Source organism: Heterocephalus glaber, unplaced genomic scaffold, assembly GCF_053883595.1.
Source record: "Heterocephalus glaber isolate CG9 unplaced genomic scaffold, H.glaber_assembly_v1.0 deba00001608, whole genome shotgun sequence".
NCBI lineage: Eukaryota > Metazoa > Chordata > Mammalia > Rodentia > Bathyergidae > Heterocephalus > Heterocephalus glaber.
In genome coordinates this window covers 6,033,408-6,056,857 of record NW_028258379.1, presented here as the reverse complement: position 1 = coordinate 6,056,857, position 23,450 = coordinate 6,033,408, and the positions used below count along the sequence as shown (strand labels likewise).

Here is a 23,450-nt window from a genome sequence, read left to right as displayed (position 1 = left end):
AAGAAAACCGGGGATGTAGCTCAGTGGCGTTGTGCCTGCCTGCAAAGTCCAAGGTCCTGAGTTTGATTCCTGCTACCAAAAAAAGAAAGAGAAAGAATATTTTATAAGTTATGTTTCAGTTACATAAATATCTATTCCTCATCCAAATCTTATCCACTGCTTTAGCACCCTTGAGGTCCTCGGCTGAATTACTACTTGTCTACCAAATGATATTCTGCTTCCTCATTATTCCACATTCATTAGTTGACATTCCATAGTCAGAAAAAGCTTTCTTCTCTCCCCATTTATTATTCATTTATTTCAGTACAGACTCATGAATAGAGATTCAATTCCATTTTATTAAGTAGGTTAGAATTTGTAGCTGTTATTGTTAATCTTCACATAAGGAAACATTTATTAGGGGTTTAACATGAAATCATACAAATAAAATTTGTATAAACACAAATTCACACTGAGTCATAACACATAGCAAAGGACAAAGTAAAAACAAAGAAAACTAATTGGCAGCTATATACGGTTGGACGCAGTTGTGTCTTGCACACTAGAAAGTCTTTTACAAAATAATCATTAGAGCAACAGAAGAACAATCTTCAATGTCGTCCTGCAAGATTTCTTTAGCATCCCCTGTCTTCTCCAATGTCTTCCTCTTTAGTATGGCTGGTGATTATTCTGGTGATTGCCACCCCCTCCAGATGCCTTGCCGTAAGTGCTCTGTTGACCACTGTAGTCTGCATATCCCTGTCCATATCCACAGTTTCCATAGTTATACCCAGTATAATCGTATCCGCCATAGCCACTATAGTTTTGATCACCACCATGGGCACTATCGTAATTTCCATATCCTTGATCATGATAGTTATTAAATCCTTGGTTCCAGTTTTGGTTGACCTCGGCCTTGACCCCTAGTACCACCTCGCCCACCAGCTGCAGCACCTCTTCCTCCTTTTTGTTGTTGCTGTTGCTGCCGATATACCTCTTCGGGTTGTGCAACTTTGATTTCACACTTCTGAGAACCAATTTGGTGGTATCTGCTTTCTAACAATTTCTTGACTGGCTCTTCATCTGTGTGTGTGATAAAACAAAATCCTCTCCTTTCATTTGTTTTTGTATCCATGGGAAGTTCAATATTTTCAATCTCTCCAAAGGCTCCAAATTATTCTTTACTTTGTTCTTCAGAAGTATCTGGGCTCAATCCACCCAGATTTTAGGGGGTTCTTTCCCTTTTAAAGCTTTGTTCCTCTTGGGGTCTATCAATTTCCACCCCAGTTCATGTTCTTTTAGCTCCAAAACCTTATCAACGCTAGCAGCATCTTTGAAAAGCACAAATCCAAACCCTCTTGATCTTCCAGTGACTGGGTCTGTTTTAATTGTGCAGTCTATAACTTCCACAAATCGAGACAAATATTCCATCAGATCTTTCTTGCTTGTATCCCAGCTCAAGCCTGCAATGAACATTTTACCGTCATCCTGCTGGTTCTTGCTCGCGTTGATCTCAGACCCCTCGGCAAACTCCTCTATGTTGCTGTACTCATTCATATCCTCCATGGTAGTGGAGCCATCAGCAGGAACGAGCCGGCGTGCGGTCGGGGTCGCGGGGGTGCTGGCGGCCTGTTATTGTTAATCTTGATGCTCAAGTTAGCTCAGCTTTGGCAAATGGGGGCCTTTGTGCTGGCTTCTGTGTTCTTTTTACATGGCTCCATTATTCTTCAAGGCCAAAAAAGATATTCCAGGCTCATGCTGTGCTGCCTCTGGCCAAGCCCTGAAACCAGCCTTTCTCCCAAGGTCCTGGGTCTCTTTCCATGAAAAATGGCATTCAGAAGCCAAAGCTTGCTCATTGCTGTTGAGGTATTGCCCTGCCAGACCTCCTCAGAGGACAGAGCCAGGAAACTATTTATTTCTGGATTTTTTAATATATGAAGACCTTAACTAAGTGCGATGGTTCATATCTAATCCCAGCACTCGGGAGGCAGCAGCAGGACAGGGTCAGCCTGGGCTACATAGAAAGACCCTGTCAAAAAAGAAAAAGGAAAGAAAGAGAGAGGGAGGAGGGGAGAGGGAGAGAGAGAGAGAGAAAGAAAAGAGAAAACCATTACTTTACACAATTATCTTCAATTCCAATCTAATACTACAATTCACCTGAGTCATCTCCCCCTCCATGTGGAATTTCTATGACAGGCAGACTCATCTTCTATGATCCTTGCCTGATGGATGGAGGGGATGAAGACTCTGTGGGTCACTGTGCTCTGTGTACCCTGTGTGGCCATCAGAGCCCTACAGGGTGCCCACATCACCAGCCAGCTCTGGCCAGACTCCCTCCCCATGCCAGCGTCACACCCACACCCACCAGCCTCTGCTGCTGCACTCCCGGCTGAGATATCCCTGCAGGCCCAACCTTTAGACTAAATTATTCAGGAGGAAGAGAAAGAGAGAGAGAAAAAAACTTCCACATTATTTATTTATTTAATTATTTTTGGTAACGGGTATCGAACTCGGGACCTTGCTCTTGAGAGGCAGTCAGCGGAACCACTGAGTTAAATCCCCAGGCCCCCACATTTTTTAATTTAAAAATTAATGCAAAAGCCAGGCATGGTGGTGCAAGCCTATACACCTAACATTTCGGAGGCTGAGACAAGAAGATCACCATGAATTCGAGGCCAACCTGGACTGCATGGCAAGACCCTGTCTCAACAAAACAAAACAAAACAAAACCGAAATCCATCAATACATAAAAAGCATAATACCTAAGGATCAAGTAGGATTTATCCCTGGAATTCAAAATAGGTTCAATACTTTTAAAATTAATGTAATTCAAAAAAATTAATGTAATTCATCATTTTAACAAACTAAGGAAAAGATTACAATCACCTCAATAGATGCAAAACAAAATGAAGAAAAGAAAAAAGTGTTTGCCAAAATCTAGCATGTTTTCATGATTAAAAAAAAATCTCAGGTAAGCGGAAATATGGTAGCCCATGGCTGTAATCCCGGCACTCAGGAAACTGAGACAGGAGGATCATAGTTAGTATGAGGCCAGCCTGGGCTACATAGTGAGACCTTGTCTCAAAACAAAAACAAAAACAAAACAAAAAAAAGGAATTTTCTCAAACTGATAAAGGTCATCATGCTTAATGATAAAAAGTAAATATTTGTTCTAAAATTGGGACTATGTCAAGATGTCTCCTTTTATCCCTCGTATCCAGCAGTGAAATAGTGCATTTTGGTGATGCAATAAGGCAAGTGAAAGAAAGAAAAGGTATACAATTTTGAAAAGAAGAAATAAAAATTTTATCATCTACATTGAAAACCCTGAAGAACCTACAAAGTCATTAATAGAACTAATAAATGTGTTTAATAAAATCACAGAATACAAGGTCAATATTCAAAAACCACATTTCAAGATACTATGAATAAACACTTGGAAACTGAAATTTTAAAAGTAACATTTACAACAAGTCACAGTGACATCGATAATCCCTGTATGTAAGAGGCTGAGGGAGGAGGATTGCAAATTTGAAGCCAAGTCTGCATAGTGAGACTGTCTCCAAAAACCAAAACAGAATAAAAACAATAAACAAAAAGTTGAAGGCTAGGGATGTAGCTTAGTGGTAACGGACTTGTTGTATAGCATGGATAAAAACCAGAGTTGTTCAATCCCTAACACAAAAAATTTTTAAAAATAAGAAATATCATTTACATTAGTGTCAAAACACATGAACTCTTGATGAAAAATCTTAATGTGACAACTATAAAACATTGAGAAAAATTAAAGAAGACCTAAATAAATCAGGGATATACCATGTTCATGAATCAGAGTACTCAATATTGTTAAAATGTCAACTCTATCTAAAGTAACCTAAAGATTCAAAGCAATCTCAATAAGAAATCTGAAGACTTGTTTTTTAAAGAAATTGACAAGCTGATTCTACACTTTGTATGGAAATACAAGGAATGTAGAATAGTTATTATGGCTTGTATCTAGATGTCTCCCCAAAGCCTCATGTGCTTATAGGTGGGGCTTTACCAAGCTTGCTGGATCTAGGGTGTGTGAAAATGAAATTAAGGGTGCTGGCACTAAATTAATCCATTGATTGGAATTAGCATAGTTCTGGGTGTGGCTGAATGGAGTTATTGAAGACAGAAGCCCTACCCTGGGTGTGGGTGGCACCACCCAAAAGGGTTGCAGCTGGGATGAGGTAATAGGGAAAGGTAGACTCACTTGCTGACTTCTGCCCACCATGCCATGGACTGTTTCTCACCTGCACTGTCCCTCTGCCATGCCGCTCTGCCTTAGTACCAGCTGACTATGGACTGAAACCTCTACAAACTGTGAGCTGAATTAAACCCTTCCTCCTTTAACTTGTGAGTGTCTCATATTTTTTTGCAGCAATGAGAAAAGTAACTAAGACAGTAGTGAAAAATATTTTTGTTTGTTTGCTTGGGGTTTTTTTGAAACAAGGTCTTCTTACGTAGTTCAGGCTGGCTTTGAACTCACTATGTAGTCCAGGCTGGTCTGGAACTATAATCCTCCTGCCTCAGCCTCCTGAGTCCATTTTGTCTTTGAATATATTATTATTGCTGATTTTATTGCCAGTGCCAGGGTGGCAAAGCTGTTGCTATTCATTCATTTTTACTGTATGTCAATATCTGATTTGTCTTTGTGTCCTCTACAGTACTACAGTTCAAACAATATAAAAATAGGACTTTTTGGGCCAGGGATTTAGCTCAGTGGTTTCGCTGCCTGCTGCACAAGCACAAGGACCCGAGTTCGATCCCCGGTACCAAAAAAAAATAGGATTTTTTTTGCCAACTACTCAGACAGAGGACTAATATCTACAATACATAAAGAATTCAAAAAAATTAGACCCCCCCCAAATGAAAGACCTGATCAAAAATGGGCAAGTGAAATGAAGAGACACTTCTCAGAAGAAGTACAGATGGCCAATAAATCCATAAAAAATGTTCAACATTGCTGGCCATAAGAAAAATGCAAATTAAAACAACACTGAGATTCCATATTACCCCCAGAAAGAATGGCCAATATCAAGAAATCAAGGCTGGGGATTTAGCTCAGTGGTTCTGCCACCTGCTGCACAAGTGCAAGGACCTGATTCCCGGTACCAAAAAAAAAAAAAAGAAATCAACCAATAACAAATGCTGGCAAGACTGCAAGGGAAAGGGAGGCTCTTCTACATTGTTAGTGGGAACGTAAACCAGTACAACCACTATGGAAATCAGTATGGAGATTCCTCAAAAACAGAAATGCCATTCAACCCACCTATTCCTCTTCTAGGAGTTATTCAGAAAGAGTAAAATACATCATTTTATTTTGTTTTTGCAGTGCTGCAAATCCAGGTGGAATCCAGGACTTCCTGCATGCTAGACAAGCACTCTGTTACTGAGCCACATCCCCAGTCATAAAGAAAGACACTATATTACAGGGAAACTTGCATACTCATGTTTTTAGCAGCACAACTCATATAGCTAAAGCTTGGAAGCAGCCTATATGTCTATCAACAGATGAATGGATGAAGAAAATACAATGGAGTACTACTCTGCTCTAAAGAAGGATAAATGTGAGTCGCTTGTAGGGAAACGGATGCACTTTGAGACCATTATGTTAAGTGAAATAAATCAAACACAAAAGCTTAAATATTGTATGGTTTCTCTTATATGAGGAACCAAAAGTCTAAATAAATTAAAGAGCAAAATAAAAGATAGATAATAGGAAACAGGGAGATAGATCTTTTGCAAAGAGGAAGAAGACCAAGAGATGGAGGGAGGGAGGAATATGGGCAGAGGAAGGGCTCATAAAGAGAAGATATTGTGTGATGAGTATCCTGCAACAATCCCCACAATTACATACTCCAAACATGTACTAATAAAAATGTTAAAAGAAAGAAATAGACCGACACATATATATCAATTGATCATAAGTAAGATGCCAGGGGAAATAGTTCAATGGAGAAATTATAGTCTTTCAACCAGTGTTAGTCCTGAAACAACTGGACATGCATGTGCAGAAAAGGAACTTTGACCCTTACCTTGTAGCACATATTAAAATCATCTCTGGGCCAGGGATTTAGCTCATTGGTTCCGCCGCCACCTGCCTCAAAAGTGCAAGGTCCCAAGTTTGATCCCCGGTATGAAAAAAAAAAATCATCTCAATAGGCAAATCTATATAGAGACAGAAAGCAGATTAGACATAGCTTAGTGCGGAGGGGACAGAAGAACAATGTGAAGTAACTAGAAACAGCTAGTACCAGGGAGTGATGGGCAGGGTTGCTTTTGGAGTTGACAAGAGGGCTTCAAAGTCAGATCCTGATCAAGGTGACTGCATCACTCAGTAAACAGACTACAGCCGGGCGTGGTGCTGCACACCTGTGATCCCAGCACTCCCAAGGCTGAGGCAGGAGGATCACTGTGAGTTTGAGGCCAGCCTGAGCTGCATAGTGAGACCTTGTCTCAAAAGTAAATAAATAGGGCCGGGGATTTAGCTCAGTGGCTGTGCTGCCTGCCTTGCAAGTCCAAGGTCCTGAGTTTGATCCCTGGTACCAGAAAAAAAAATAAGTACATAAATAAAAATAATAATAAAAAGTAAACAAGTAAATAGACTACAAACCATTTTATTATATACTTTAAATGCATCCAATGTATGGCATATGAATCATATCTCAATAAAGGTGTTAAAAATTAACTTGAAATGAATCATAGACCTAAATGCAAGCACAAAAAATATAAAGTTTAAAACAAAAATATAGGAAAATCTTTATCACCTTGGATTAAGCAAAGTTTTACTTTGTTTGTTTTGGAGTACTGGGGATTGAACTAGTTTTCACATTGAGCTACATTCCCAGATTCCCCGCCACCTGCTTTTTTTTTTTTTTTTGGAGACAAGATCTCATCAGGTCACTAAGTTACCCACACTAGATTACCAAGACTAGACTCAGACTTGCAGTCTTCCTGCCTCAGCCTCCTAAGAACTGGCATTGCAGGCATCAGTCACAATGGCCAGCTAAGATTTCTTGATAGGTCATAGAGAAGATAAGCCACTAAAACATATTACATGTCATAAAAATTTTAAATGTTTGCAGTTCAAAAGATACTGTTCAAGGCTGGAAGACAGGGAAAAAGACTCTTGACTCTTTAGGAAATAAATACAAATCACAAACTGGGAGGAAATATTTGCAAAATACATCTCTGGTGAAGAACTGATATCATAAATATATAAAATATATAATATATAAATATTATTTAATTAATAGTTATTAAAATAATATTTAATTGACCTTAAATTTTATACATATATATTTGTTGTTGTTCTTTCTTAAGACAGGGTCTGTGTAGTTCAAGCTGGCCTTGAACTCACTATGTAGCCCAGGCCGGCCTTGAACACACAGCAATCCTCCTGCCTCAGCCTCATGAGTGCTGGGATTACAGGTATACAGCACCATGCCTGGCTTCAGAATATATTAAAAACTCTTACAATTCAACAATAGAAAAATAAACCAATTTTTAATGGACAAAAGATTTGAAGACATAGTATCAAAAATTGGTGTACAGATGACCAATAATCACATGAAAAGATGCTCAACATCCTTTACCATAAGAGAAACGCAAATTAAAACCATAAAGCAATAGCACTACATATGACTCAAATCAAAAGTCCTCCCAGTACCTAAAGCTGGTGAAGATATAGAGCAACTGGTATACCTACGGTGAGAACACAAAAAGGTACAACCACTTTGCAAGTCTAGCAGTTTCCCATAAAGTTAAATAGACACTGAACATATGACCCAACAATTTCTCCTAGATATTTATCTGAGAGAAAACTTCTAGCTACAAAGACTTGTAGGGCCGGGGATTTAGCTCAGTGGTTCTGCTGCCTGCCTCACAAGCGCAAGGACCCAAGTTTGATCCCTGGTACCAAAAAAAAAAAAAGACTTGTACACAGATGTTTACAGCAGCAGCATCTGCAACTGACAAAAGCAGAAAACATGCTGCACTGGTGAATGGATACACCATGATACCATTCAGTAATAAAAAGGAACAAACTATGGTACTACAAACAACAAAAGAGGTGAATCTACATAGTATTTTGCTAAGTAAAAGAAGTAGATACAAAAGCCACATGCAGCCAGGCATAGTGGCATACACCTGTAGCCCCAGCACTTAGGAGGCTGAAGCAGGAGTATCACTGTGAATTCAAGGCTAGCCTAGGCTACATAATGAGAGCCTGCCTCAAAAAGCAAAACAAAACAAACAAAAACCTACATGCTTGGCCTTTGTTTTGTTTTTGGTTTTTTGAGACAAGGTCTTACAATTAGTTTTTTAACTTGCCATGTAGTTCCTGAACTCAGTATGGACTCCAGGCTGACCTGGAACTACTGCGAATCCTCCTGCCTCAGTCCCCCCAAGTTCTAGGACCAAAGGCATGTGCCATCACACCCAGCTATATGCTTGTTGCATGACCCCATTTATATGGCATTCTAAAAAAGGGTAAACTGCTGAGCGTGGTGGTGCACGCTGGTAGTCTCAACATTTGAGAGGCTGAGGCAGAAGGAGCACCCTCAGTTCAAGGCCAGCCTGGGCTCCATAGTGAGAACCTGTCTCAAAAATAAAGCCTGGGGATTTAGCTCAGTGGTTTCTCTGGCTGCAAGCTCAAGGACCCGAGTTTGAGCCCCAGTACCTAAATAAATAAATAAATAAATAAATAAATAAATAAATAAAGCTAAACTATAGGGACGGGCGTCAGATCTCTGTGGTCATCTGAGGCTGGGAGTGGGTAGAGGAAGAATCAGGAACGTTGGAAGTGTTCTGTATCTGATTATGGTGGTGGTTACATGACTGATCGGTTTGTCAAAGCTCATCTGACCATAGGCTTTCTTTTTTTCCTTGAGACAGTATCTCACTATGTAGCCCAGGCTGGCTTTAAGCCTGGGATTACGGATGTGTGCCACCATGCCCAGCTGAACCATTTTAGGGTGGTTTTACTATATGGAAATGTTACTTCAGTGAACCCTACTTTAAAAAACAATACTAACTAGAGGAGTCCAAAAGTTCCAACACATAGAAAAAATTTTTGAGATAGAAATGCTAACTTACCCTGATTTGATTATTATACACTGTATATATGTTTTTTGGTATTTTTTTGGTACTGGAGATCGAACTCGGGATCTTGTGCTTGCGAGGCCGGCGCCGGAACCACTGAGCTACATCCCCGGCCCAACACTGTATACATGCATCATATTATATCCCATAACTGTGTGAAAATATTATGTCAATTAAAAAATGATACTGTGCTGGGGATGTAGCTCAGTGGTAGAGCCCTTGCCTAGCATGCACAGGCCCTGGGTTCAACCCCTAGCACTGCAGAAAACAAAATAAAATACATTTAAATATATTTATATATATATATACACATATTAATAAATATCAGAAATTTTGGGGGGAGTCTAATATTCTCTCTCTCTCTCTCCCTCTCTCTCCTTCTCTCTCTTTCTCCAGGGCCTTCCCACTGAGCTACACACCTACCTAGCTTTTTAAATTTTAAGACAGTCTCTAAACAAAGAAAAAAAAAATAAACAAAAAGACAGAATCTTGCTAAGGCACTTAGTTGCCCAGGCAGGAATTAGATTTGCAGTCCTCCTGCCTCAGCCTCCCAGAATCCTGGGATAACAGGTATGCACCACACCTGGTTTAATACATTATCTTTAAAAAAAATTAAAACACTACTCAAGTAGACACAATAAAAGAAGCAAATCCCCTCTCCGCCTTCTTTAATCCCAGTCCTATCCACAGTTTGTGAACATTCTTCCAGATGTTTTTTTATACACACTTATTATATTTGTAAAAAACAAAAAAGACATAAACACAATGCTAAGGAGGCATGTTTGCTGGTCAGTAGATGCCCAGCCTTCTCAGTCCCCAGCCCTGTCTCTGTCCCTGTCGGGATGAAGTGGCTTCCAAGCAGCTGTGACAGCACACCCCCACCCGGGTCAGCCTGACCGGCAGGAGCCAGCACCCCAGCAGCGGGCGCCAGAGGACACTGTGTTCTTTGGATCCGATACCAAACCAGCCAGGTCAGTTTCTCCTCCTATTTCAAAGCAGATTTCCTCTCCTTCTCTTGAATTACCACAGTGTTTGGCCTATAATTTTGCCAAAGGGGTTGGCAGAGGACGGACTATGACCTAGAAGAAAGTATTCACAGAAATACAGAGCTGTTGTTCGCACATTACCATTCCTGATGATTTATTTGCTTATTTTCTTATTTAATTCATATGCTTAGAACTTAAACTGTTCTGACCCCGGGGAGACCTGTTCAAGGTCACATAAGCCACTGGCTGCCACAGGAAGGAAAAGGGCGAGATGGCCATGCTGTCCTCGGCCAGCAGACAGCCACGCCAGGCCGCCGTCCTGCCAAGCTGGGCAGGGGCACCAGAGCTCGAGGCTCAGTGCTGGCAGCTGGAAGTGACAGCTGGATTTCCGAAAGTTACATGAGGGCTCCAGTAGCGTTCACCCAGCTCAACGTAGGAAAAGCCCAGTGCTCTTGAGGCTCAGGCGGCACTGTGAAGTCCATCACAGCAAGGCCCAGGGCAGCTTCACACGGCGCTGCCCTCAGTGGGGTCTTGGTTTACACAGAGGTCCCCAAGCCGGGCCTCTCCCACTCACCGCTCTGCAAACTGGAGTGGGCAAGGGTCTTACACAGAGCTCACAGTGACTGTGCTGCGGTTGACCTGAAGGAATGGTTCGGGGTGCTGGACTCAGTCATTTCTTTTTCTTTCCTTTACTTTTTCTTTTTTATTGGGAGAGGAGCTTGAGACAGGGTCCCGCTATGTGGCCCAGGCTGGCCTCAAACTCATGGCAATCTTCCTGCCTCAGCCTCATGAGTGCTGGGTTCACAGCATGTACCACTGCCTACCATGGCTAGGTCATTTCTAAGGGCCCTTTGCATCCTAAAGTCCTCTAGTGTTCATCATCCGAGATGGCAGCACTGCGGTGAAGAGCATGCAGTTCCACATCAGGCAGACTCAGGCTCTGCCCCTGGTTCTGCCACCTGCTAGTCAAGTGGGGTGGAGCAAGTCTCTTGGCCTTGCCCAACCTCCATTTCTTCATCTCCACCAGGCTGCTGCAAGGCTCTGTGGCACAATGCAGCACCCAGCACAGCACCTGGGTCTTACTCAACACATGTTATCATTGCTATTACTATTAAGAGTTTTATTGCTGGGTTTGGTGGCCTGCACCTGTAATCCCAACTACTACTCATAGGAGGTGAGGCAGGAGGTTCAGGAGTTCAAAGCCAAAGAAACTAAAATAAATATTTGTTTTGTTTTGTTTTGGGACAGGGTCTCACTATGTAGCCCAGCTGCCCTTGAACTGACAGCTATCCTCCTCCCTCAGTGTCCTAAGTGTTGGGATTACAGGTGTGTGGCATCATGCTCAGCCTAAAATAAATTTTAAAAAGAATAAACTTGAAAGAAGGAAAGAAGGAGAGAGAGACAGAGAGAGAGAGAAGAAAGAAAGAGAGAGAGAGAGAGAAAGAAAGAGAGAAAGAGAGAAAGAGAGAGCAGGCAGGATGGCCAGGCATGGTAGCCCACACCTATATCCCAGTACTCAGGAGGCTGAGGTAGAAGGATTGCCTCAAGTTTGAGGCCAGCCTGGGCTACAAATCAAAACCCTGTCCCCAAAAAACAAAACAAAACAAAACAAAGCCAGCCTGGACGAAAAAGAAAAAAAAAAGGAATTACTGACTGATTTGTAGCTTGGCGGTGGAGCTCTTTCCTGGCATGAAAAGGCCCTGGATTTGAGCCCCAGCATTTAAACAACAACAACAACAAAAATTCTGGAGAAGGTAAAACTACGTAGAAGATAGAGCAGGAGTGTTTCCAAGTGGCTGGGAATACCAGAAGGGACTGAAGAGGAAGGGACACGAGAAAACTTTAGAGGGTGGTGGGACTATTCTGCATCTCCATGACGTTGTTAGGCTGCATGACTATGCATTTGTCAGAATTGGCAGAAACCAGCTGAATGCGGTGGCACATGCCTGTAACCCTAGCACTTGGGGGGCTGAGGCAGAAGAAGGATCACAAGTTCAAAACCGGCCTGTCTCAAAATAAAAATTACAAAAATGTACTCTAAGGCCTGCCACAGTGGCATGTCCCTGTAATCATATTGTAATCATAGCTGAGCAGGCTGAGGCAGGAAGATCACCACAAATTTGAAGGGGGCCTAGAAGACAAAGTGAGACCATGTCTCAAAAAACAAAACAACAAAAAAGTACTCTAAATTTTACTTGATGAATGTTATGGTTGTGTTTAGATGTTGCTCCCAAAGCCTCACACAGATGAGGTGGGACTTTCTCTTTTTCAGAGGTGGCTGAATCTGGATGGAGTGTGTGATGCTGGGGTTAAGGGCAAGTGAGTGATTACTTTGGCACCGCCCTAATCCCAGTAGTCTGAATAAGATAACATGGGCAGAAAGATGCTGTTAAGCCTCTTGTTGACTTTTCTACTGTGTGGGCACCATGTTGTTTCTCCTCTGTGATGCCTGTATGTCATCCCTGCCTTAGAGCCAGCCAATTATGGACTAAAACCTCTATGAACTGTAAGCTAAATAAGTCCCTTCCCCTCCAACTTTGGGTGTCAGGTATTTTGTCTCAGCAATGAGAGAAAAGTAACACAATGAAATTATACCACAAGCAAAGAAAAATCAAAACAAAATCTTCCTGCATATCCGATCACATTTCATCCAAATCTCTCTTCCCTAGAGCAAGTTCTTTGCTCTGTGGGTGGGGATGGCTGGGGACCCCTGTATTTGGGACCCCAGGCCCCTTTTCTGGAGCTGCAGCCCTGGCCAGTTCACTTCAGGACAGAGATGTGTGCTGAACAGCACAGCCTTAGGTGACTTCAACCCAGGTGAAGTCTGCAGTGCACTGACAGCCAGGTGACTGAGGCTGGAAGTTCCAGAGCCTGTTCATGCCCTCGGGGACACGTTGACCGGTGATCACCGGATGCTGCTGCAGGCATTACAAGGCTGCTGCTTCAGGCTTTTTTTTTTTCCAGTACTGGTTTGAACCCAGGGCCTTCATATTGTACTATATCTCCAGCCCTTTATTTTTTATTTTGAGATACAGTCCTTGCTAAGTTGCAAAGTTCCCTGGGCTGGCATTGAACTTTGGTTCCTCTTGCTTCAGCCTCCCAGAGTGCTGGGATTCCAGGTGTGCACCACACCTGGCTCAGTAATTTTTTTATAAGTAGAAGAGTATACCCTAAAGTAATGATAAAGAGAGTACTGCAGTAAACACATACACCAGTAACACAGCTGTTTACTATTAAATATTATAGACTGGACATAATAGTACGTGCTATGCTTTTACACAACCTGCAGCACATTGGGCTTGTTTACAACGACACTACCACAGATACGTGAGCCATGCATGGTGTCTTAACTCCCGATGACGGTGTCAGTAGGTGATACGGATCCTTAGCTCCACTATGACCCTAGAGGGACACAGTCCATGTCCGTATGCAGAGCGTGCCTGTGTTTCCACTCTGATTAGGTGGGGTGCTCAGGCATGTCCCCGCAGCCATCTTTCTCTCCCATGAACATCTAATGTTCTAAATCACTAGTTTAAATATCACGAAGAAGTTGATGAATTCATTTGTTAACTCAAAATTCGGTGAGAGGTGTCGGAATTCCACAAAGCTCCAGAGTGCTATCTTCTTTCTCAAATCCCTAATTTTGTCACAGGGAGGAGACAAGGAATATTTATTTAGAGAAACCGAGGGCCCCAGAGCAACTTCCTCCAAAATCAAAGGAGCTGCAGGCCAGGGGTGGGGTGGGGTGGATAGGAGTTGAGGGTGTAGTTCCACAATGAAGCCCCGCTTCACATGCTCCAGGCTTGCTCTCCAGTGCCCCAAACAAAAACAAATGAAAAAAAGAAAAACTCAAGGTTTGTAGGCAAAATATTCTTGCTCTGATAAGCAAGAAGCTGAGCGATCTGTCCAATTCACAGCAGTCACTTCTGAACTGTCTTTTGCAATACGTTTTGCCTTTTGTAGAATGTTACAGTAGCAACCCTAAAGCTACTGTCTATTCCATCTTAAATATGGCTGTTGAAGATCTGTGATTTTAGCTGGGTGTGATGGTGCACACCTGAAATCTCAGCACAGTGAGAGTCTGAGGCAGGAAGACCACAACTTTCAGCCCAGCCTGATCAATTTAGTAATTTAGCAAAACCCTGTCTCAACATCAAACTGGTCAGGGGTGGTGGTCCATGCCTGTAATCCTAGCATTCTGGAGGCTAAAGCAGGAGAATTCCCGAAAGTTCAAGGCCAGCCTGGGCTACACAGTGAGTTGAAGGCCAGGCTGAACTACATAGCGAGACCCTGTCTCAAAAAACAAAAAAACACTCAAGCAAAAAAATCAGGCTGGGTATACAGCTCAGTATGAAGGCCCTGGATTTGATCCCCAGCACCAGAAAATAAAAAGATTGTGATTTTTGTAAATAGGGTTTGGCTCTATGATTGTGCGATATTATTCCATTATATTAAAATGTCTATGTTACACGAATCTATTGGGTATCACTAACAGAAGCCAAAGTGGTCAATGGAACAACCCCCATCAACACACTTCCCATGTGTTTTGGGAAAGTAACCCTGATGTTAACAAACATCCCCTCAACTCTTGCCTACAGAAGCACTGAAGCCTTTGGTTTCCTGGCAAAGGAGTCCAATTAATTCAAGGACATCAAGTAAGGTATGGGCTAAACACAGACTGGCCCCTGACGTTAATCTCCTCCTCTCCACCATGGCTCCGGAGTCTTGGAGATGTCGAAACACATTTCAAGGAGAACTCGGAGCCAGGCATCATTGGCAGAGTTTGCTCTGGCCAGCAGGCTGTGGGGAGTGGGGTGAACACTCGGCATCTGTGTTCTCCATCGACCTCAACATTTTAGCCAGGTAGAGAAGTTCTTCTAACCCTAAACCCAGCAAAGGTGATAGAGTCTTCACGATTTGTTTCAGGTACTTCAAGAAATGAAGTAGCGTTTATCCAAGCTGTCTATAAAATATGATGGGTTGGGCGTGGTGGTGCACACCTATAATTCCAGCACTCGGGACAGGAGGATCGCTGTGAGTTCGAGGCCAGCCTGGACTACACAGTGAGACTCTGTCTCAAAAAATAAAAATAAAATAAAATAAAATAAAATATGATGGGTCTGAAATAAGCAAGTTTCAGCCCCACGGTATTTATACTGTGCATATATTAGCACTCCATTGGGACTGCTATAACCACATACCATAAACCAGACAGCTTTTAACAACACACATATATTTCTCACAGCTCTGGAGGCTGAAAAGTCCAAGATCAAGGTGGTGGCAGATTCAGTCATCTGGTGAGGGTGTGTTCCTCAGAGATGGCACAATCTTACTTTTCCTCACAGGGTAGAAGGGGCAAATGAGCTTCCACGGGCCTGCGTCATTCATGAGGACAGATCCAGGTCACCTCCCAGGAGGTCCCACTCCTAATACCTTTGCTTAGGGCTAGGATTCCAACATACACATTGAGACCATAGCATATTGCACACCCAGCCCGAGACAGCTACCACGCCAAGTGCCAGGGATGTGGCTGGTGACAACTGAAGCTCATGGTCAGTGGGGCAGTAGGTAATAATTAAGCAAGCAAACCCAGATAAAAATGTGGTGACAGCCAGTTGTGGTGGGCTATACCCAGGATCCTGGCACTTAGGAGGCTGAGGCAGGAGGATGTGCATTTGCGCCCCACCTAGAAAGTGAGACCGTGTCTCAAAAACAAAACAAAAATAGATGTTGACCAATGTTGCTTACCTTAAACAGTGTTAGAAGGGCTCTCAGAGCAGCTCAAAGTGAGCTGGCCTCTTCCAAAGCCAGGTGAAGAAGTGCACTGACCGCTGTCAGCGCCAGATCACCAAGGGCCTTCTCTGCTAAACCGTGGGGTCTGTGTTTGCCCTGTGGCCATAGGGAGAGACCAAAATGTTTATTTAAAAGGTGAAGATAGCCAGGCATGGTGGCCCATACCTGAAATCCCAGCACTCTGAGCTGCAGAGGTAGGAGGATGGCAAGTTTGAGCCCAGCCTTAGCAGTTTACTACCTTAGCAGGACCCTGTCTCAAAATAAAAAATGAAAAAGGAATAGGGATGTAGCTCAGTACAAAGGCCCTGGGTTCAGGCCCCAGGGCCACCACCACCCAAAAAAAGAGAGATGGAGATACTTCATTCCTGATAGATGACTCTGGCCAGAGGGTGGAAGATGGCAGGAGAAGCAGGGTGCAGAGGTGAGGAGACTCAGTTGGAGGCCATTGCCCAGGGAAGAGACGATGCAGGCTTGAAAGAGGCAGGAACTGCCCTGGGAGCTCAGATCGTGAAAGACCCAGAATGTGCCAAACCTGCTGATGGGCTGGAGGGGACTGGCAGTTAGGGAGGAAGGTTGGGATTTAGGGGCTGACAGATGGCATTCAGTCTCCCACCCTGAATCTGGAGTCAGTTCTGACAGAGACACAAGTAAGGCAGGGGCAAACAAAACAGCTTTGTTATTGAGCAGGCTAACTTCAAGAACCAGGTGTCTCTGACACTTTTTTTTTTTTTGAGACAGGGTCTCACTATGTAGTCCAAGCTGGCCTCAAACTCATGGTGATCCTCTTGCCTCAGCTTCTCAAATGCTGGGATTATAGATGTCCCTGACACTTCTTGAATTACCCTTCACCCGCAGTGGCTGCAAACCTGGGCAGCCCTGTGCTCCTGCCCAGGAACAGACACTATAGAAGAGGAGAGCAGGAGACGCCCAGCTCAGGCAGGAGGGCTGGGCTGCAGGTGACCAGTCCCTCCTTCCCTCCTTCACTCTTCACACCGGCACTGCGTTCAGGAAATGCCACTGCACTGTGCTAAGCTGGTGACTTCAGCCAAGGGCACTGGGAAACAGCAAAGACAGGGAGGGGCTTCTCCGAAGTTCCTGATCTGCCTAGAGGTGGATCCCCCAGAGAGCATCACTGTCCTCAGTCCCATCTCCCAAATGTCATCTGCCAGGGTCCCAGAGATTGGCACCACACAACTGACTGTCTCAGGAAGGCCTTGCCACCTTGCCCGGCTACACCAGTGGATTCTTTGCTCAAGAGTTCAGAGCTGCCGGGGATTTAGCTCAGTGGTTCCACTGCCTGCCTCGCAAGCGCAAGGTCCTGAGTTCCATCCCCGGTACCAACAACAGCAAAAGAGTTCAGAGGTCAGGTGGGGCCTAGTTAGGCACGGCTCACTGTGGGTGTAACCTAGAAGGCTGCATCTCCCTCCCAGGCTCCCCCTTCTTCCCCTGCTTCATGGCCCCTCTACAGAGCAGCTCTCCTTGCCCCCGGGCCCTTCTAACATTGAGTTTCTGCATCAGCGCTGCCAACCATGGACTGAAACTCTCTGACACTCTGAACCAAAATAATTCTCTCCTCCCTTAAATTGTGGGTGTCAGGTATTATGTCCCAGCCACAGAAAGTGAGTAAGACAGTTGGCTCGTCCACCGTCTCTGTGCCCCATGAAGAGGGTACAGAAGCTTCTAGATCTCATGGGGCATTGGGTGCCCCTTGTTCACGAGTTGTCTGACCCTTAGAGGGTGTGGGAAAAGTTTTCCTCCTGCCACACCAAAGGGGAGGGGAGGGAGAGGCCAGAGTTTCTACCTAGAGAGTGGGCATCCCCTGCCTTCTCTAAAAACCTGAGAAAGGGAGAAAAGGGTCCCTCCAGGTCCTTCCTCTGGGTCCTGGCCTAAGCTCCCGTCCCAGGGCCTTCTAACTAAGTTCTGACCTTGTCCCCTCTCTCCTAGGGGCAGAGGGCTTGGAATAGTCCCCTTGGAACTAGACAATTCCTAGAGATTCACTTCCTCATTTTTAATTAGTTTCATTATAGTGTTGGTGACTGAACGCAGGCCTCACCCATAGGAGGTATGGGCTCTACCGCTGAGCTACACCCTCAGCCCCAACCACCTGATGCAAAATTCTCCAAGTGATCCTGATCTGCCTGTGCCAGCTGCTTCCTGTGGGGAACCTGGTGGCCACTGTCCCCCTCCCAAATGAGGAGAAGGCAGGCACCATCAACCGGAGCCCAGGACTATCTTTTTAGGTCATGGCTGGCCCAGTGTGCTGAGTGGGAAAGATAACTGCCTCGCTGAGACAGGGGTTGTCTTTTTTTTTTTGTACCAGGGATAAAACTTGGGACCTTGTGTTTGCAAGGCAGGCAGCAGAACCACTGAGCTAAATCCCCGGCCCAGGGGTTTTCTTTTAATAGCTCTACTGTGTTGGCCAGATGATGCTGCCCACTTAAAAAGAAAGCAAAAACAAACAGGAAAGCCTACATCCCAAAGCCATGCTACCAATATTTCAGCTGAGTGCCTTCTACAGGTTTCTCTGTGGATCTATACCCTTCCAGTGACGGCAGTTTCCCAGGGGTGGCTTCTACTCTAGGCACTGCATCCAAACTGCTTTGTTCTTTCATCCACAAACCTGGGTTTAGAGTTGCCTGTGGGGTAATCCATGTAGATGTGCCCACAAATGAGCAATGTATAACAATCAAGAGGGAAAGAGAGATGTAGTTCTGGGTTACCAGCAGAGAGGGGGTCAGCAGTGCCTCAGCAGGTAAGGATCCCACCAGGCAGAGTGGAAGAGGAGGGAAGAAGAGTCTAAGGCCAACCCCGGAGCACTGGAACTCACACTGCCCAGGCCAGGGGAACCAGACCAGGCATGGAGAAGGGGCAGTCTAGGAGACAGGAGGAAAGCACAAGGGTTCTTGGCCTTCAAGAAAGAGGAGTGATGGCCGGGTGTGGTAGTACACCCCTGTAATCCCAGCGCTTGGGAGGTGAGGCAGGAGGATAGCTGAGTTTGAGGCCAGCCTTGGCCACATAGTGAGTTCAAGGCCACCCTGAACTACAGAGCGAGACCCTGTCTCAATAAAACAAAAACAAAAATAAAAAAGGAGTGGGCTCGGCACAGTGGCACACTCCTGTAGTTTCAGGTACTCAGGAGGCTGAGGCGGGAGGATCACCTAAGTCTAGTAGTTCTTGCTATGAGTAACATAGCAAGACTGGTCTCAATCAAAAAAGAGGATTGGTAAACACTGTACAAGGTCATGGACAGATCAAATGATACAAGGTATTAAGCTATGAAGAAGTAGCTAAGTTGTCTGAACTAATTTTAGTCAAGGGGTAGAATGAAAACCGAATGTAACAAAATCAGAGAGAGCAAGGAGCCCACTCCATTTGAAGCCCCCTCCTCCCTCAAATGAGCATCTCAAACACTAATGAGGCTCTAAATGGGCTAAAAATGCAGATCTGATTTAGTAGGTCTGGGACGGGGCCGGAGGCTTTGCATTTCTGTTTGTTTGTTTTGAGACAGGGTCTTGCTACATAGTTCAGGCTAGTCTTGAACTCACTATATAGCCCAGTTGGGGATCTTCCTGCCTCAGCCTGCCAAATGCTAGGATCACAGGCAACGTGTCACCATGCCTGGCAACTTGGCACTTCTTTCTCCTTTCATCTTTTTGTTTTCCCTGTAAAATTTATTTAGTAGCAATAATAAGGAAAAGCTAAGCTGGGTGTGGCTGTGTACACCTGTAATCCCAGCACTCAGGAGGCTGAGACAAGAGGATCATTGTGAGTTCCAGGCCAGTCTGGACTACACAGGGAGACCTTGTCTCAAAAAACAACAAATAACAAAACAAAAGTGTGAAACAGATTGAAACAATTAAGTGAACACTGCTCTAGACAAGTTCTTGATGTCTCTATGCATTAATGCATTTTTGAAAAAAAACTGGCGATGTCATATATAACTGTTTCACTTAACAGTGTAGAGAGCGTATTTCCACCTCACTGAATTTGTGTCAAGATCATGATTGCTTGATAATATAATAATTTCCCCCCCTCCCCTTCCCTTAGGCCCTTCCCTGTTCCCCTCCCCTTGTCTAATAATAGTCTCCCTTCCACTTCCTCAGATTCCAAATATTAGGGGAGAGACTTTGCATTTCCAAAAGCTTCCTGATGATGTCACCGCTGGACCTGACCTGCAGCGGCAGGGGTCTGACAGGTCTGGTCCTAATCAGTTCCCATAGGGCTTTACCAAGGACACACACATGTGGAAAGATGAATTCTTAGATTGTCATTCATGTCCAAAAAGCACACAGTGGAAACTAAAGGACACTTCTGTGCTGGTACACCTGCTGCTTTTCTGTCTACTGCCTTGATCACAAAAGTCTCTCTAAGTCATTTAAAAGTGCCTCTTACCTGGGTGCAGTTGTGCACACCTATAATCCCAGCACTCCAGAGGCTGAGTCATGAGAATCACCAGGAATTCGAGGCCAGCCTGAACTATATAGTGAGATCCTGTCTCAAAAAACAAAACACAAAACAAAGTACAACAAAACAAAATCAAAAAAAAAAGCTTCTTCAACATTCCAAGCTTACAGGGCCAGGGATTTAGCTCAGTGGTGCTGACGCCTGCTATGCAAGTGGAAGGACCCGAGTTTGATCCCCAGTACCAAAGAAACAAAACATTCCAAGCTTACAAAACTTCTCCAGTTAGCTTTCTTTCTTTCTTTCTAGTTAGCTTTCTGTGTTTGCAGTACTGGGTATTGAACCCAGAGTGTTATACATGTTAGATAAGTACTGTACAACTGATGTACGTCCTAAGCCTTGTAGTTAGCTCCGCCCCACACACAAGGCTGGGACTTGAATCCAGGGTTTGCACTGAGCCACATTCACAGCCTTTATTTTTTTTTAAACAGGCTCTCACTAACTTGCCCAGGCTGGGCCTGCACTTGTGATCCCCCTTCCTCTGCCTCCCAGAGCACTAGGATTACAGGGCCCCTACTTCTACTCAGCTGTTAGTATTTCTTCTTTAACTTCATTAGGTCCAACAACACATTCTCTAAAGTCACAGTCCCCTGAAACTTGTGGAGATTTGTTTTATGATTTGAAACATGGTCAATTCTTGAAAATGTTCCATGAGCACCTGAAAATAATGTATTTTACAATCCTTAGGTATAGTGTTTGGTCTGTTAGGTCAGATTCATTTACCAAACTGACAGGTTTTTATATCCATCCATCACTGGGAAGAGCCACCCACTGGGGAAGCCTTTCTTGCTCCTCTCAGCCCACAGTGCAGACTTCCTGAGCACATCAGGCGACTCACGGTGAGCGAATTCTGGCCTGGTCTGTGAGGCCCCAGCCCAGGATATGGTAGGGCTGGACACCTCAACACCCTTGATCAACACCCCCTCCTCTGGGCACTTTCACCCACCGCTGTACAACCTCTTTTTTTTCGACACAGGGTCTCACTATGTAGCCCAGGCTGGCCTTGAACTTGCAGTGGTCCTCTTGCCTCAGCTTCCCAAGTGCTGGGGTTACAGGCATGTGTCACCATGCCCAGGTGTACAACCTATTTGATGCTTACCTTGTCTACAGGTTTTAGATTCTGCATGAGCAAAGATTATTTTATTTTCCTTTTATAACAGTTTTATTGAAATATAATTATTGACATACCATAAAAGCCACTCTTAAATTATACAATTCAGTGAAAGACTATCTTATTTATCTTGGCCTTTAGTTCTCAGTCTTGGGTCCACATGGGATTCACCTGAGATGCTTTAAGCAGTTTCTGTTTGGTCCAAACCCTCAGAGGTCCAGATTTAATTGGCCTGGGGTGTAGCCTGGGGATGGGAATTTTTTAAGCTCTTAGGTCAGTGATGGTGAACCTTAATTTAGAATCTGAGTGCCCGAACTGCAACCTAAAACCCACTTATTTATCAAAAAGCGCCAGCACTGCAAGTAACCCTGAATACTGAGATTTCAGTTTAGAAAAAAACAACTGTTATCTAATGCTTGGCTGCTGGGGCAACCTGGCTCATGAGCTGGCAGAGAGGGCTCTGTGTGCCCAATGCAGCACTTTGGGCCATAGATTCACCATTACTGTCCTGGGTGAATTTAACTTGTAGCTAATGTTGCCCTATAGTGCTTTTTTCTTTCATTCTTTCTCTTTTGAGGTTTTTTTGTACTGGGGATCAAACTCAGGATCTTGCGCTTTCGAGGCAGGCGGTGGCACCACTGAGCTAAATCCCCTGCACTCTTAGTTTTTTTGAGACAGTGTCTCACTAAGTAGCCCAGGCTGGCCTGGAACTCAGAGCAGCAATCCTTCTGTCTCAGCCTCCCTCCTGAGTGCTGGGATCATAGGCGTGCGACACTATGGCTGGCTACAACAGATATTTAAAGGACAGTTTACAACATTTACAATTATCTCTTCAGCAAGAACTATAGGCTCACACAAGGATACGTCACAAAGGTTGTATGTGTTATAATGCAAAATTCCCACATGCAAAAGTCAGGGATAAAATGGTTGGGATTTTTGTTTTTGTTGTTGCTTTTCCCTGAGTTAGAGTGTTGCTGAATCACTAGATTGTCTGGCTGGCCTCGAATTTGCAATCCTCCTGCCTCAGCCTCCCAGAGTGCTGGGATACGCTTCTGCCACAACTTGTTTGGTTTTAATGCACTTTTAAAATGGCGGCAGAACAGTCTCTCCTTAGCTTCCAAAGCAGCAAGCTGCAGGAAGGCAGGGACCACCCCAGTCTTATATATCATGGCATTCCCCAAATTCTGGTGAAATGGATGTGATTACACCTCGTGCCACTTTATATAAATATGATTTTAATCGCCTAGGAACTGCATGAGTTTCCCTTTTTTTTTTCCTGCCAATTCCTAATTATGGTTCTCTGAACTGGAGCACTCCCTAAAGTGCCTGGGCTACAACAAACTCAGAAGGGGATTCTACTTGCATGTACTGTAATTGATGTTTTGCGAATACTTGAGTCTCACGTGGGCGACTGAGCAGTGAGGACTGCCACTCCGGGATAAACGAAGGTACTCCACACAAGATCGGTCCTCCAGCCTATCCAGTGACGCACCTCCACCTGCTACAGACACCTCGCGACCACACCCACAGGGGCCACGTGGGAGTCCCGAGCCATCCCCCTCCGGGCCGGGCTGCACCGGATGACGGTTACGCCCCAGGGTGCAAGCCTAGCGATTCAGGCACCAAGACAAAATAAAACCAGTCGCGCCAAGCAAAGAGCGTTATTTAGGCAGCCAGCTTTCCCCTCCGCCCCGCAAAGCCTCCACCCAGTCCCCTGGGCCGGACGCCCAGAGCTTAGCTGGTGGCCGGGTCCAGGAGCCCAGCTCCCTCCACGTGTCCTGTCTTCCCGGCAGCCTTTCTGCCTCGTCTTGTAGGCAACCTCCTGACAACTCGCGATCTTCGGACTACGCCTCCCAGCAAGCATTGCGGCACCTTCCCCCGCCCCCTCCTCGTTGCGCAGGCGCTCCAAGTTCCGTCAACAAGCTAGGGCGCCGGTGACTGGGTGCGGAGCCTTATGGGGTATGTAGTTTTCCCGGTGGTCATCGAGCCAC

At 44.6% G+C, this 23,450-nt stretch overlaps 1 pseudogene across 1 annotated transcript; it reads right to left on the bottom strand.

Moving 5' to 3' along the window:
• Window positions 1-295: 295 nt before the first annotated feature.
• LOC101698670 (heterogeneous nuclear ribonucleoprotein D-like pseudogene) lies at window positions 296-23,421 on the bottom strand (annotated as a pseudogene). Its single transcript, XR_015444999.1, has 3 exons — window positions 15,843-23,421; window positions 6,042-6,174; window positions 296-2,008 (listed from the first exon to the last, which is right to left on the bottom strand). The product of XR_015444999.1 is annotated as a heterogeneous nuclear ribonucleoprotein D-like pseudogene (transcript).
• Between the last annotated feature and the right edge of the window lie 29 nt (window positions 23,422-23,450).